The sequence below is a fragment of the Oryx dammah genome, unplaced genomic scaffold (genome assembly GCF_014754425.2).
Source record: "Oryx dammah isolate SB20612 unplaced genomic scaffold, SCBI_Odam_1.1 HiC_scaffold_1, whole genome shotgun sequence".
In the NCBI taxonomy this organism is placed as follows: domain Eukaryota; kingdom Metazoa; phylum Chordata; class Mammalia; order Artiodactyla; family Bovidae; genus Oryx; species Oryx dammah.
The window spans coordinates 108,385,228-108,400,071 of NW_024070185.1; positions in this window are offsets into that span (position 1 = coordinate 108,385,228).

Genomic DNA, 14,844 nt, shown 5'->3' on the forward strand with positions numbered 1-14,844 from the left:
CACCCACCCACCCACCCATCCATCCACCCACCCACCCACCCATTCTTCCTTACTTCCATCCAACCACCCACCCATCCACCTCTCCCTTCCTCCATCTTCAAAGTGCATGATCCGAACTCTGGTTCTGTTGTCACATCTTCTTTCTCTTTGCTTTAGTTGCCTCTTTGCCTTCTCTGACTCTAAACCTCTCAACTCTCTCTTATGAGGACCCTTGGGATGATATTGAGTCCACTCAAAAATCCAGGATGGCCTCCCCTATCTCAAGATCCTTAATCACCCCTGCAAAGTCCCTTTTGCCATGTGAAGTAGCATACTCACAGATCCGAGGACAGGATGTGAGCGCCTGGGGAGGGCGCCACGTGTGCCAGTGGCTGCCGGGCTGGACAGCACTGTCCTAGGGAAGTTGGGAAATCTAGTTAGATCTCTGAGCGTCACACTCCATTTTAGCCACTAACTCCTGGTGGGATCTCAGGCACATCTCCTCGCGTCCCTGGTTGCCTGTACTTTCCTTGTTTGTAAAATGGGGTTGATAATAACCTGTGCTTGGGAAACCAAGCTGGGAGGGACATAGGTGCTTATTTACCTGTAAAAGGTGTGGGGGGCAGTTCAATTGACAGGTTGTTGAGGGTTGTTGCCCTGTGGTGGGAGAACTGAATACTAGGAGGGTCCTCAGAGGCCATTGGGTTCAGCTGTCTCATTTTGCAGATGGGAAAACTGAGGCCCAGAGTGGAGAGGAGGCTTGCCAGAGCACTCCATGAGTTGGCAGCTGAGCCAGGGAGGGGATCCAGTGGGACACTGTTCCCTGCCCACCCCCATCTGAGTTTCCTCAACTATAAAATGCAAATAATAATGACATGTTTTCAGGCTTTGTGGAGATGAAAAGAACTCTCAGGTGTGAATATGCTTGAGGAGCAGCTAGAGGGTTGTGTAAAGGAAGGTCACGATGCCACCTGAGCACAGGTGATTATGGTCTCCCTCCAGGGTGGCTGGCTGCTCCCTCTACCTACCCGGCCTGCAAGGCTTCGGGCACCTTGGAGGGTGTCAGTCCTGTTTATCCATCCTGGTTCCCACTTCTAGAAGCCAGCCTCAGAGAGGGAGGAGGCAGGCCTTCCACTGGCTAACTAGGGCCCACAGCCCTCCCCGAAAAGTGACCTGCGGGCATGGCCCTTCCTAAGCTCTGCTCCTTGGGGGGGGGGGCAGTGGTGGTGCTGTGCTCTGGTTGGGGCAGGGGACCAGGTGACCACTCTCCCAGGCCTGGATGGAGGAGCTCCACTCCCCTGCTGGCCCAGCAGCCTTTGCACATTCCTGGCCTCCCTGTGTCCGGTTGCACAGAGGATGGGAGGGGGCAGAGATGCCCACAGTCCCCTGAGCTTAGGATTCTGGGGCTCCCGTCACTGTCTTCACAGGAGCCAAAAGACAATCTATTCCTGATTCCAACTCCCAGCTGCACAGGTGGGCAGGGCTGGCGGGATGGCAGGGGCCCCAGGGAGAGGCAGGGTGAAGCAGGAATGCGGGGGGGGGGGCCTCCATCTGCATCCGGCTCTCTCCTCCCACCATTCTTCCGGCTCCAACCTGAACCAGGGCCAGGGGGCAGCAGCCTGGGGGCAGGGCTGTCCTGCAGAGCTGCAAAGAGGCCTCTGTGTCAGGAGGAGTGGGTGTCGGCATCAATGGGGAGGTCTGAAAAAGCCTGACTGATGAATAGAATGCTAGATTGCTAATCTATGAAAATAGATTTGCACCAAGCAACAAAGGTTTACTGCGCAGCACAGAGAACTAGTCAATATCTTGTAATGACCTATAATGGAAACTAATTTCAAAAATAATATACGTGTATATGCACATCTAAATCACACAAAATGAGAGTTCTGCTTTTTGAAATTTAGTAACGTTTATCTTTTTGCCAGTTTTCCTAACTGTCCTATGGAAATCTAAAAACAACATATAAGCTACAAAATTTTTAATATATTTGTGTAGAATATAAGATTAATATAAATTACTATAATTATAAATATATTCAAATTATCAGATAAATGTTACTATGTCTCACTATGATTATATATTTTTTCTTTTCCCTTATATTCTGATTTTTGCTTTATGTATCTCTGTTTCTTTGGTGTTAGGTGTCTAATGGTTTATGATGTCTATCTTCTTTGTGAATTGCACCTTTTATCATTAAGGATATTGATCTTTGTTTCATTTAAAACTAAAGAGAACACCTGAGTGCGGCTGAGAAGGGGCCTCTCCAGGTCTTAACAACCCATTTCGCTGTTTAGCGAAGCTCCACACTGGAGGGAGTAGCGGGTGGACATTCCCCACACCTCTGGGGTGCTGGAGACCTGGGACTTTGCAGACACAGCCCCCGAGGGGCAGGGGCGCCTGGCCGGCAGGTCTGTTCACTACCATCTCAGCGCCAGCTCGGCTCTGCGTCTTGGGACCCAGAGTGAAGACAACGTGGTTCCCGCCCTCTTATAGTCCGAGCCTCATTTTCTAGGCGGGGTCACCCAGGCCCCACGAGGGGAAGGGGCTGGCCCCAGGTCCGTCAGTGATCCAGAGACAGCCAAGGCTGGGGGGAGGAGAGCTATACGGCCTTGACTCCCGGGGCTCGCGGGTCAGGACCCTGACGATGGCTGGAGCAGGCACGCTAGGTACTCCTCGCCCTCGGGCCTCCGTCCAAGTTCCTACTGTGTGTTGGTTTGCTTTATCCCCACCACAACCCCACGAGGTAGGAATTTCGTATCTCCTTTTTACCCTTGGGGGAATGGGGGCACAGAGAAGTTAAATGACTTGCCCAAGGACACGCAGCTACTAATTGACAGAGCCAGGACTTGAACTGACTGCTGGACTCCAGCACCTGCTCCCGACCGAACACACGCAGGTGTGAAGCTGGAGGCTGCGGTCTGAAGCGACCTGCACGCCCTGACCCGTGCATGGGCATGCTTCTCCTGTGCCGGGGGAAGAGGACCTCCATCGGTCTCTTTGTCCCAGAATCCCACATGGTCAGCCTTGTATCTTTCCCCAACCACCCATGCATTGTGCGGATGGGAACGTGAGCTCAGAGACGGCAAGTGACTGGCCCAAGGCCCCACCGCCAGAGTCTGGAGTCCCCGGCAGGCGGGGCACTGGACACTCGATGGTCTAGGCGGTTGGGAGTGTCCTCAGACCCCCACCCAGGCCCCAGGTTGCCACGGGGCAGGCAACCCTCCAGGGGGCACAGCAGCAGCAGAGAAGAGCTCTTCTCACCCGGCCCAGTCCCAGACGCCCGTGCCCGAATCCCATCGATTCCCCTCCAATGCTGGTCCCGGGCTTCCTGCCCCGATGGGGCTGTGCTTGTGAGGGACAGAACCAGCTGTCGCCATAAAGAGACTCGGCAGCCTTGACATCACCACGTTAGCGGGTGCAGCAGAGGTGTGTGTGGCAGAAGATGCCGGGGCTGGGCGGCTCTGCCTCTAGGCGCCTGCTGCCCCAAGGGAGTCTCTCTTCTCTGAGCACCTTCTTTTCATCTGCACAAAGGTAGCCGGGGCCCTACTGCCAAAAGAATGGATCCGGCTGCCCAGAAGTTGGCATGAGGGAGAGAGCAATGGACAGGGAGGGATGATGGCTCAGCTGACCTCCTCCCACCAGAAAGGAACCACTGGCCACCGCAGCTGAGCCCCTGACCCACTGGATGACCTTCCCCCCAGCCTTACCAAGATCAGCTGGGGTGGCGATGATGACTTTAGCACCTGTCACCCCAGGTTTTCTGAGGAGGAAAATGCCTTGAAGTGGGTAGGGCTTGAGGAAAGGACCAGAAAAGGGACAGCTGTCATCACCCCAGATGACTGTAACTCCCCAGCCCCTCTGGAATGGTCCCCTGTCTGTGTGCCACCTAAATGTGCTTCGGTTAAAATGAACCCTCAGGTCCCAGATGCCGAGGCAGCAAAGGAGATCCAGCTACTGGCAACGGTTCACTGGCCCAGCAGTGGCTCCCCCAACCTTGTCCTTCATCCCCGTGGCCGGTGTCAATCCCACCCAAAGGGGTCCCGCCAGGCTGAGCGCTCCAGGCAGGGGCATGTCCCCCAGAGGAGAAGGGCTGACAGTCGGTCCAGAAGGGACATCACATCCATTTACCTGCTGCTCCCAAGGCACTGGAGAGGACCCTGTCACGGGTAAAACCTCTGACTGTCACGGATAAAACAGAGCTCTGCCTGTGAGCTGTGTGACCTTGGGGAAGTGGCCTGACCTCCCTCAGCTCGTATCTTCATCTATAAAGTGGGGAAAACATGCCTTGCCCCCAGGTCCATCACCAACGTAAGGGAGCTGCTCGCAAGCGAAGCAAGCGTGGCGGGCGCTCAGTAAACGGGAGTTCTCATCCTTCCACAGTTGCTTAAAAATGGACCCGCAGTCTGTGCAGAATTGAAAGCCATCTCATCCTTCTGTACCGTTTCCACAATATCACGCTGATAACATCAAGGGATACGGGTCTGAATCTGGCATTTCGGTCCAAGTCCTGGCTTCCGGCCCTCGTGTGACCTTAGTGAATGATTTTTACCCCTCAGAGCCTGGGTGTCCTCCTCTGTAAAAGAGGAATGATCACGATCCCACCTCCTCGTGGGGTTTTTTATGCAAGTTTCATGAAATGATGCCTGTGAGGGCTCAGCTCGGCGTCTGTCAGTCAGCCAGGCACTCCATCACTGTCTGGGATTCTTATTCCTGTTTTTACTAGACTGAGACCCCACAGGATACAAAGTGAGTGGTTTCCCGGACTCTGGCACCCTCAGAGCAGCCCTGCGAGGCTAGGATTTTCACCTCCATGCAGAAGAGGAAACCGAGGCTCAGCAGGTCTCTGTTCTGGAGGTCAGTAGGGAGCAGGGGCCTGTGAGGGGTGGTGCGGGGCCTGTCTGCTCTCCTGGGGGTACAGCTGCGGGAAGGCAGAGGACGTCTCTCTCTCCCGCTGCCCGGGCGGGCCCAGCATCCCACCCTCTGGCTCCTGCACACACCATCTCCTCCAGACCCAGAGGGCAGATCCTCTCCTGAGACTTCCCAGGCGGGCAGAGAAGGGTCCAGGAGCCCCACAGTCATGTGGCTTTGCGTGAGCTCCTCTTCTTGGGGCCTTGGTTTCTCCATCTGAGTGTGACTCACACCAGAAGAGTGAATCCTGACCCCACCACTGACCCGGATGGGGCTTGAACACATCACTTCCCTTTTCTTAGCTTCCGTGTCTTTGCCTACAAACAGGAGCCAACGGGTGGGTGTGATAAGGGGGCGTTAAGTGAAAAAACGAGAGTAAAGCTGTAATTAGTATGATTTAAACACATTTTTTTTTAAGTCTCTCTCTGTGTGTGTCTGTGTACGTACTGTTTCAAAACGACAAAGAACATTTACTAAAATGTTCCCAGGAGCTCTCTCAGGACACTGGGCTCATGACTTTTTTGTTTTTACTTCCTTTTGTACATCACTTTTGTAGCTATCCAGTGGAGAAGGCAATGGCACCCCACTCCAGTCCTCTTGCCTAGAAAATTCCATGGGCAGAGAAGCCTGGTAGGCTGCAGTCTGTGGGGTCTCTAAGAGTCTGATACGACCGAGCGACTTCACTTTCACTTTTCACTTTCATGCATTGGAGAAGGAAACGGCGACCCACTCCAGTGTTCTTGCCTGGAGAATCCCAGGGACGGGGAGCCTGGTGGGCTGCCGTCTATGGGGTCACACAGAGTCGGACACGACTGAAGTGACTTAGCAGCAGCAGCAGTGTTTCTACCAGAGGGCATGTCTCTTCCCATTAGAAACGGACAATTAAAGGCAGACATAACAGCTGCCCCTATGGCTCAGGGTGGTCCGGGATGCCCTGCAGACACCACTGAGCTGGCCTGTGAGCGCCCAGTGAGAGTGGAGTCCCCGCGGTTGTGCTCACATGCCCCTTCTCACGGGCACCGTGGGGGTGACAGGGTGGTTTCCACAGGCTGGCCCTCAGGCTGGGAGCAGAGGGACCCATCTCCTCCCAAGGCCCCCCCCATGAAGATGTGACTCATCTTGGCTGAAGACACAGAAGGAACAGAAATTCCTCATTAGTCTAGAAGAAGAAGGAGAGCAATTAGAAGCCAAAGACCCAGCTCCTAACTCCACGCCTCCCTTGCTCCCACCTGACCTTGGGGAGGGCACCTGGTCTCCCCGGCCTCAGTTTCCCAGTTTCTAAACGGATGCTCAGCTCTGCTTGCCTCCCAGGGTATGTGAGGAGCCAATGAAACAGTGGATTTGCTTGAGTCTTGCCTCCCCTCCCCCCGAACCACCCGTAAATGGTAGGACCTCAGGTGTATGGCACACTTAACATAGGGCTTTGGTGGAAGATAAATTAAGGTTTAAAATCATCATCTCACCCTGCTGTCAACAGCCTGAGGGTCACACACAGGTGATTTGAGGCCCTCCCACCCAGTGCTGACAATGTCAGGCGGCTGGGGCCGCCTTGGGTGCCTTCTTCACTCTAGCCCATCCCACCTTCTTGCCTCTTCCTCTGTGGTTCTGCCTTCCACACGTTACCTGAAGGCAAGACAGCATCCCATCTCTGGGCATTTACTCTTCCCCACAGCCCTATCCTCTGCATCTCCAGATATTTAAAGGCTGAGTTTACATGCCACCTCTTCCAGGAAGCCCTCCCTGCTTCAACCAATGGGTCTGGACTTCCCATGCTTTCTCTGAGCTTCTCTTATGTATCACTTTCAGTGATCTACTTATGGGCCTGTTTTGCCCACTGAGCTAAGAGTTCCGTGAAGATAGAGTGCATCGCTTATCTTTCCCCACCCACTAGGGTCCAGCACAGTAGGTCTCAATAAAGCTCGGCCAATGATTATACAAAGTGAAGTAAGCCAGAAAGAAAAACACCAATACAGTATACTAACACATATATATGGAATTTAGAAAGATGGTAATGATAACCCTGTATGCGAGACAGCAAAAGAGACACAGATGTATAGAACAGACTTCTGGACTCGGTGGGAGAGGGAGAGGGTGGGATGATTTGGGAGAATAGCATTGAAACATGTATACTATCATATAAGAAATGAATCGCCAGTCTAGGTTAGATACAGGATACAGGATGCTTGGGGCTGGTGCACTGGGATGACCCAGAGAGATGATATGGGGAGGGTGGTGGGAGAGGGGTTCAGGATTGGGAACTCATGTACACCCGTGGCGGATTCATGTCAATGTATGGCAAAACCAATACAGTATTGTTAAGTAAAAAAAATAAAAAAATAATAAATAAAAATAAATTTGAAAGATTAAAAAAAAAAGCTTGGCCGAAAGAATGGCTGCAGCTCACACTGTTTGAAGAGAGTGTGTGTCTCCTCCCAACAGACCCAAGTGGTGAAAGGGACAGAGTGATAGTCATCTCTAGGAGTGCTTGTCCCACAAAGCCCTTATTAGCTCAGCGAGTAGGGATGGTTGTTCCTTTGCCAGGACACCAGCTTTGAGACAAATGTCTCCATCACTCATCTCTGGTTTCCACACACATCAAGGAAGCAAGTCAGCCTCATGACAGGTTGTCAGCAGTGCGGATGAGAAAAAGAAGTCCTGACGTGTTGGTAGCCTGTCTTGTTTGGCGAGATGCCACTACCCTGCAAAGCACGGCTACTGCTACTGCTAAATCGCTTCAGTCGTGTCCGACTCTGTGCAACCCCATAGATGGCAGCCTAAAAGGTTCACCTGTCCCTGGGATCCTCCAGGCAAGAACACTGGCGTGGGTTGCCATTCCCTTCTCCGATGCATGAGAGTGAAGTCGCTCAGTTGTGTCTGACTCTTAGCGACCCCGTGGACCGCAGCCCACCAGGCTCAAGCACGACAGCATGGCATCCCAGCCTTGTGAAAGCCCTGTGGGCGGGGCAGGGCCAGGCAGGGCGCTTCTCTGCGTTTGTAAGTGAAGAGGCTGAGGCAAGATGGGATACCAGGTCTGCCCTGGGGGCTGGGCTCTTGGTTTTCTGATACACTGAGCCCATTGGGCTGTGCTGCCCCCTCACCTCCCACGGAGGGCCAGCTCAGAAACGCTGGGCTGGAGAGGACAGGCAGGGCTGCTAACCCATTTAGGGTCTGAGGAGTGACTCAGCCTCAGCAGATACAGGAGGAGTAAGTTGCAGAGAAGGCTGGAGGGGAAAAGATGAGGGGGCTGCTCTGGAGCTCTGTGTGGCAACGTGAAACCTCAGGGCTCTGGGAGGATGGGCCAGTGCCAGGGTCCAGCCCCGGGGGATCCAGGGAAATTCGAAGGGTGAATGGCGTAGGCAAGGAAAGCCTATTTATTTAGAAATATAAGATTAGATTAGGAAGAAACAGAGTTCAGTTCAGTTCAGTCACTCAGTAGTGTCCAACTCTTTGTGACCCCATGAATCGCAGCACGCCAGGCCTCCCTGTTCATCACCAACTCCCGGAGTTCACTCAGACTCGCATCCATCGAGTCCGTGATGCCATCCAGCCATCTCATCCTTGGTCGTCCCCTTCTCCTCCTGTCCCCAATCCCTCCCAGCATCAGGGTCTTTTCCAATGAGTCAACTCTTCGCATGAGGCGGCCAAAGTACTAGAGTTTCAGCTTTAGCATCATTCCTTCCAAAGAAATCCCAGGGTTGTAGGAAAATTTAGTGGAGAAAAGAGGCTGAATAACTTGGTTTACGTGGAGAACTAATAAAACTTCAGGACAAGAAGTTTGCACCATCTACGTTAGGCCACTGGCGCCCGTTTGAATATCGCAGAGTGCCCCGCCTTGGGCTCTCTCTCTCTCACGGATCTTAAAAGCCGGGGCAAGTAAGTAGACGTGGCGAGCCTCCACACCCCCGACGGGAATTCAGCCAGAAACTAGAGTAAAGAGGAGACACGGGGGAAACCAGTCCAGCGACTTGCCCATCCTCTGTTGTTGTAAAGGCTTTTTATACCTTTTTTTGTACATAGTATAAAATTATGCAGCATCAGCAGCCCTGACTCTTATCGAGACCAGGCTTTTCTCTCTGCACACCTAGTTGTGTACACAAGTCTTAGTGGCGGCAGAGGAGTCCCCTTCTTCTTTTGTGGTGAATCAGGTGTCTGGGGGACTGTGACGTGACGAATCAGCCTGTCCGGGATCCAAACTGGCGAATCTGCGTCCTGTGGAAAAAATATAACCACCTCCTCGACTGCCAGTTAATATTGGGTCGGGACCTTTTTATTGTCTGGAGAGGAGGTCTTTCCACTTTACCAACGGCTTTACATATAATTGTTCCAGACGAATCAGCATTTAATTTATTACAAAGAGAAGATGTTGTAACATCTGATGGGGGAAAACTATACCTAAATTCTCCGTTTTTAATTTTTGAATTAACAAATCATGTGAGGGTAAATGATGCAAGATTTGACCACAATAATTTCCTATAGCAATCTGCCAATCATCATCAAACATTTGAAAAGCGTCAAGTTGTTTTCTGTTATATGGGATTACAATTTGTGATGGCTCTTACCAAACAATTTAATCAATCAATATTCTTGAATTAATCTTTATAATTAACATATTAATTGATATATATTGCAGCAATACAACATGCACACAACTAATACCAACCAACACAAACCAATGCACTGTAACAACACACGCCACATACACAGCATAATTATACAGCATATATAACCTGTTATCACAGCATGCCAATCTATACCAATTAATATCAGCCACATACATATTATATTACTGCAATATATATTATGTATATATAATTATACAGTATATATTCAATATGTACATATATAGTATACATATTAATCTATATATGAATTAAGTATAGTTCTATAAATAGAATCAGGTATACCCCATTTTTTTTTTTGCACTGTGTAATTCCTTCATATTTCTGCATATTAGTGCTTCACCAACACTACAACCATAAAGAGCACAGTTCCAAGTACTGTACTTTTTCATTTGGGGAGATCACAGTCTACAGACTCATTTCCTTATATTAGACAAGATTAACCCATTCAACTTATTGCAGTTTTTAAATGCACATAAAATACAGGAATTGATGCAATTAAACAAAATCTTCAGGATCTTTTTTTTTTTTAATTCTTAGATTGTAATTTTTTTTTCTGCAGGCTTAATTACCAGTCCCCATGATCACCAATGGTTATGGCTCAATTTAACTACACCAATTTATCAACCTTTCCTTAAAGATAACATAAGTGAAAATTACAATTTCTTATCAAAAGGTTTAGGGTTTTCCGAATTTTAAATATTTGCTCTCCCTCCTCCCCTCACCTTAAGACATTTCAAATAAACTAAAAATAACCACATCTCACCTGCAACATTCCTTAGCAATCATTTGATGTATAAAATTTTAACTATGCCCCCAGTTAATTTAAGACACAAAAATGGCTGCCTACCAATCTGTCTTGTCACAAGTTAGAAATACTACATTTAAGAATTAACATGAGGGTTTCAAGTTTCTTCCAGTTTAGACATTTATACCTTTGTGCTTGTCGCTTCCGGATGTTACTGTAACATTGATATTTGTATAACCCATGTTTATGTACCTTATATGTAATCCTTTAAAACACTAGTAATTTAAAACACTAGTAGGTATAACTTTATTATATTTTATTTATACCCATACCCAATCAGGCAAACTGTAATTAGGCAAATATATTTATATTATGTATTTATATCAATATATGAAGCATTGTTAATTGTACCGCCTACTGAGAACTAAGAAATTGAGAAATCCCTTTTCCAAGCAACTCCTATTTGAAACAGCACATCCTTCCCCCATAGGGTAAAGGGGAGCAAAGGAACTACATAGAGTTAGGAAAGTTTCAGAGGTATCCTCAAACTGCCAAGCTAACATTTTTGAACTTTTAACTACTGTAGGGGCTTGAGGGCAAATGAAACAAAATTTGACCCCTGAAATCTATCAGGGCAACTTGCCAGTCATTACTATTTTGTAAAAGACTTGCAGTTGATCCTCATTGAATGGAATTATTATATTTGTTACTTCTTTTCCAAAAAGTTCCACACTTCTTTTTCTTCCTTTTAAAATTAATTGTGCCACCAAGCTGGGATAAGATAAAACTAGTTTTCTTGGGGTCACTGGTAGATGGAACCAATGGGCCTTCTTGTCACAAGCATCCTGTTTTGTGGCAAGAATAATTTAATCTCATCTTTTGGTAATATTAATCCTAACTAACTGATCATTAAAGCCTTGTCCACTTTAACAAAAGCCAACTCTGTCTCACTAGTCAACTTTTTCCTAGAACTGGGATTAGGATTGTTTTTTAAGCAATCAAACAAAAGGCCTTAAATCTGCAGTAGTCAGTTTTAAATGTGGGCATATCCAATTAATATCCCGTAATAATTTCTGGAAATCATTTAAAGTTAGTAAACAATCTCTCTGCAGCTTTAAAGGGACATTGTCAGTTTTCAAAACTTTTGGCAGACCTAAATATGAGAAGCAAGTCAAGAGCTGTTACACAACATCTTTATAAGCTTTTTCAATTATCCTTTTGTAACCTAAATCTGGTCTATAGCTCTTTAGGTGACAAGTAACCATCTAATGTTTGTTTGAATACCTCCAGCAACGGGGAACTCACTACTTGCCAAGGTTTTAAACTCTCTCTCACCTCTTCCTCTACAGCGTTCCCATCCTCATACCACTTTCTCTAATCCCAACTCACTTTTCAGTAGTATGTGTTGGCCAGGAGCTGGGCCAGTCTTTCCCAGCAATGCAAGAAACGTCCTGCCTATTGTCTAACAGCCCTGACATTTTATTTCTTTGAATTAAAAATCTTTTAAAGGCCTAGAAGCTGTAATTTTTTGCACCCATAAAGCTAGATCACTAGATCTAAATCCTCTAGGGCCCCTAGCTTGAGAAGTCAAGGTTTTTCCTGTCTGATAATAAGGTAAAAGCAAAAGCCGTGTTATTCCTTAACCTTTATTAATTTGCACAGTTTTAGTAGGTGGCGAGATCAAAACTTTAATTTCCTTAGTATAATCAGAATCTACTACACCAGACACCACCGAAATTCCTTGAAAAGAAAGCGAGCTATGCCCTAGCACAAGTCTTACAATGTCCTTAGGCAGGGGGCTAGCCACTCCCATTGGAATCGGAATAACCGGCACATCAGGGGTTAAAACTGTTGCCGTGGCGGAGCTGAGGTCTAGTCCTAAGCTTCTGCTGCTGCTGCTAAGTTGCTTCAGTCGTGTCCGACTCTGTGCAACCCCATAGACGGCAGCCCACCCGGCTCCCCCGTCCCTGGGATTCTCCAGGCAAGAACACTGGAGTGGGTTGCCATTTCCTTCTCCAATGCTTGAAAGTGAAGAAGTCGCTCAGTCATGTCTGACTCTTAGCGACCCCATGGACTGCAGCCTACCAGGCTCCTCTATGCATGGGATTTTCCAGGCAAGAGCACTGGAGTGGGGTGCCATTGCCTTCTACCTGGGGTTAATTGGCACGGCTTATCATCTCTGTTTAGCAGGACATTGCCGGCAAAAATGTTCCATTTGGCCACAAGAGAAACATTTTGTATTTGTAAAATCCTTTTTATTACGATTATTTTTCTTTCTTTTTCTCTTTTTTGTATTTCTTTTTCTCTCTTTTTTTGCTTGGGTGAGGCCCTCCTGAGGGGATTTTCTGCAAGGAGCAAGCTCTGTTTTAAAAGCTCCTTTGTTTTTTAAAATTCTGCCTATCTTTTTCAACCTTAGGCAATGTTCTGGGAGGCTTTGGATGTAAAGTGGGGAGTTCTTAAGCCCTGGGGAGGCGCAAGCGGAGATTGCGGTGGTCGCCTTAAATCAGATAAATTTTTAAAGGTTTGTGTAGAGGGGGAGGGGGCTCAACAGGGCGCCCGGCCGCAGTGTCCTGTAAGCTCTCTCCTTCCTCGGGAGATAGAACATAGTCTCCCTCTTTTTGTTTGTCAATGGCAGAAAAATATGATCTGTGTAGAAGGTGGAGACCCACTACCATCCACCGCTATAGCCTCTCCCATAGTCTATCTAACAGCCTCATGACGGGGGTCCAGAACTTTTCTAATCATATTCCACAGAGCAAAAGCATCTACAGGAACTTTTTCTGGCTCATGTAAAGTATAATAAGTTTTTAGCTGTTTTCATACCTTCACCCAAGTATCCAAATTAACAGTGTCCTTTTCTGGAAACCAAGGACATTGCTCTTATACAAATTTTAAAAGAAATTGAACACTAGCCTTTTTAACTTTAATTTCTCTTTTGTTTAACAGTTGCAAAATTACTTCTATAAAGAGTTGTCGTTCTTTTGACTCATTGTTACCCGTGTCAGAAAATTAAGATTTATAGAAAAGTCTGCCTTGTCAAGGTTTTACCTTAGCCAAGGGGGGTTTTCTTTTCAACCCGTAAAAAGTCTGCCTAGTCAAGGTTTTTACCCTTGCCAAGGGGGGTTTCTTTCAACCCGTCTACCCTTCACTAAGGGGGGTTTCTTTCAACCCGTCGGTTTCTTTCAACCCTTCAACTGGGTTTCTTTCAACCCAAAACTTCCCACCCTTCTTTCCCTACCTATCTTATGCAGGGGGGTCTGCGACACCCTGAGTGGGGTCCTAGCCGTCCCGGAAACTGCACACTGGGGGAGACCTACCTTCGAATAGCCTGTTCCAGGCGCCACTTGCCGGGGTCCAGCCCCGGTGGATCCAGGGAAATTCGAAGGGTGAACGGCGTAGGCGAGGAAAGCTTATTTATTTAGAAATATAAGATTAGATTAGGAAGAAATAGTGTAGTAGGAAAATCTAGTGGAGAAGAGAGGCTGAATAACTTGGTTTACATGGAGAACTAATAAAACTTCAGGACAAGAAGTTGGCACCATCTACGTTAGGCCACTGGCGCCCGTTTGAATATCGGAGAGTGCCCCGCCTTGGGCTCTCTCTCTCACAGAACTTAAAAGCCGGGGCAAGTAAGTAGACATGGCGAGCCTCCACACCCCCGATGGGAATTCAGCCAGAAACTAGAGTAAAGAGGAGACACGGGGGAAACCAGTCCAGCGACTGGCCCATCCTCTGTTGTTGTAAAGGCTTTTTATACCTTTTTTTGTACATAGAGATCAATGGATAGTATAAAATTATGCAGCGTCAGCAGCCCTGACTCTTATCAAAACCAGGCTTTTCTCTCTGCATCCCTAGTTGTATACACAAGTCTTAGGTGATTTACATCATTTTCTGGCCAGAGGGCCAATTAACATTTTACGGCCCTTTTCTGATAAGGGTTTGTCAACCAGAAGACTTATTTGTGTTGGAAACATTGTTCTTCCCAAAGTCTGGTGCCACTCTCAGAAAGCACTAAATAAAGTTACATTCTTACATAGCAAAGGCACAACAATTTACAACAAGTAAAAGGAGTACAGTGATTTATAACAAAAGAAAAGTAATTAATCCAAAAGTCTAGTGTTGCTAACTTCAAAAATACTATATTCCTTTTTCTATATCCCAATTACATTGATTAATATCCTTCAGGTGTTAAAAGATAAAGAATATGGAGGCCTGGCAACAGTCATTGACTCAACAGTGAAAACCCATCACCAATATGATTTTTAGCTCTTTAGAAAAGGCTCTGTATCTTTAAGATGCTTTAAGCCTTGTGCCTCTCGTGGTTGAGGGGCTGTAAACAATTTACAAATTGTAAAAAGTCTGGGGGGACCTGTCAGGCAAGTTAGAGAGCCATCAAAGGGGTGTGAGCTGATGCAGGAGACTGAAGCCCTGAATTAACTTTTTTCCAGAGAATGTCAGAAGAGTGAAAAGCACAGTAATAAAGCAGGCAGACTCTGGTTTTGGGGGGTAGATGTTCAGGAAAACTCAGGGGGAACCCCTGAAGCCAGATCACGCCTTTGTGTTTTGTCGGGCTTCCTTCCTCATGACCTT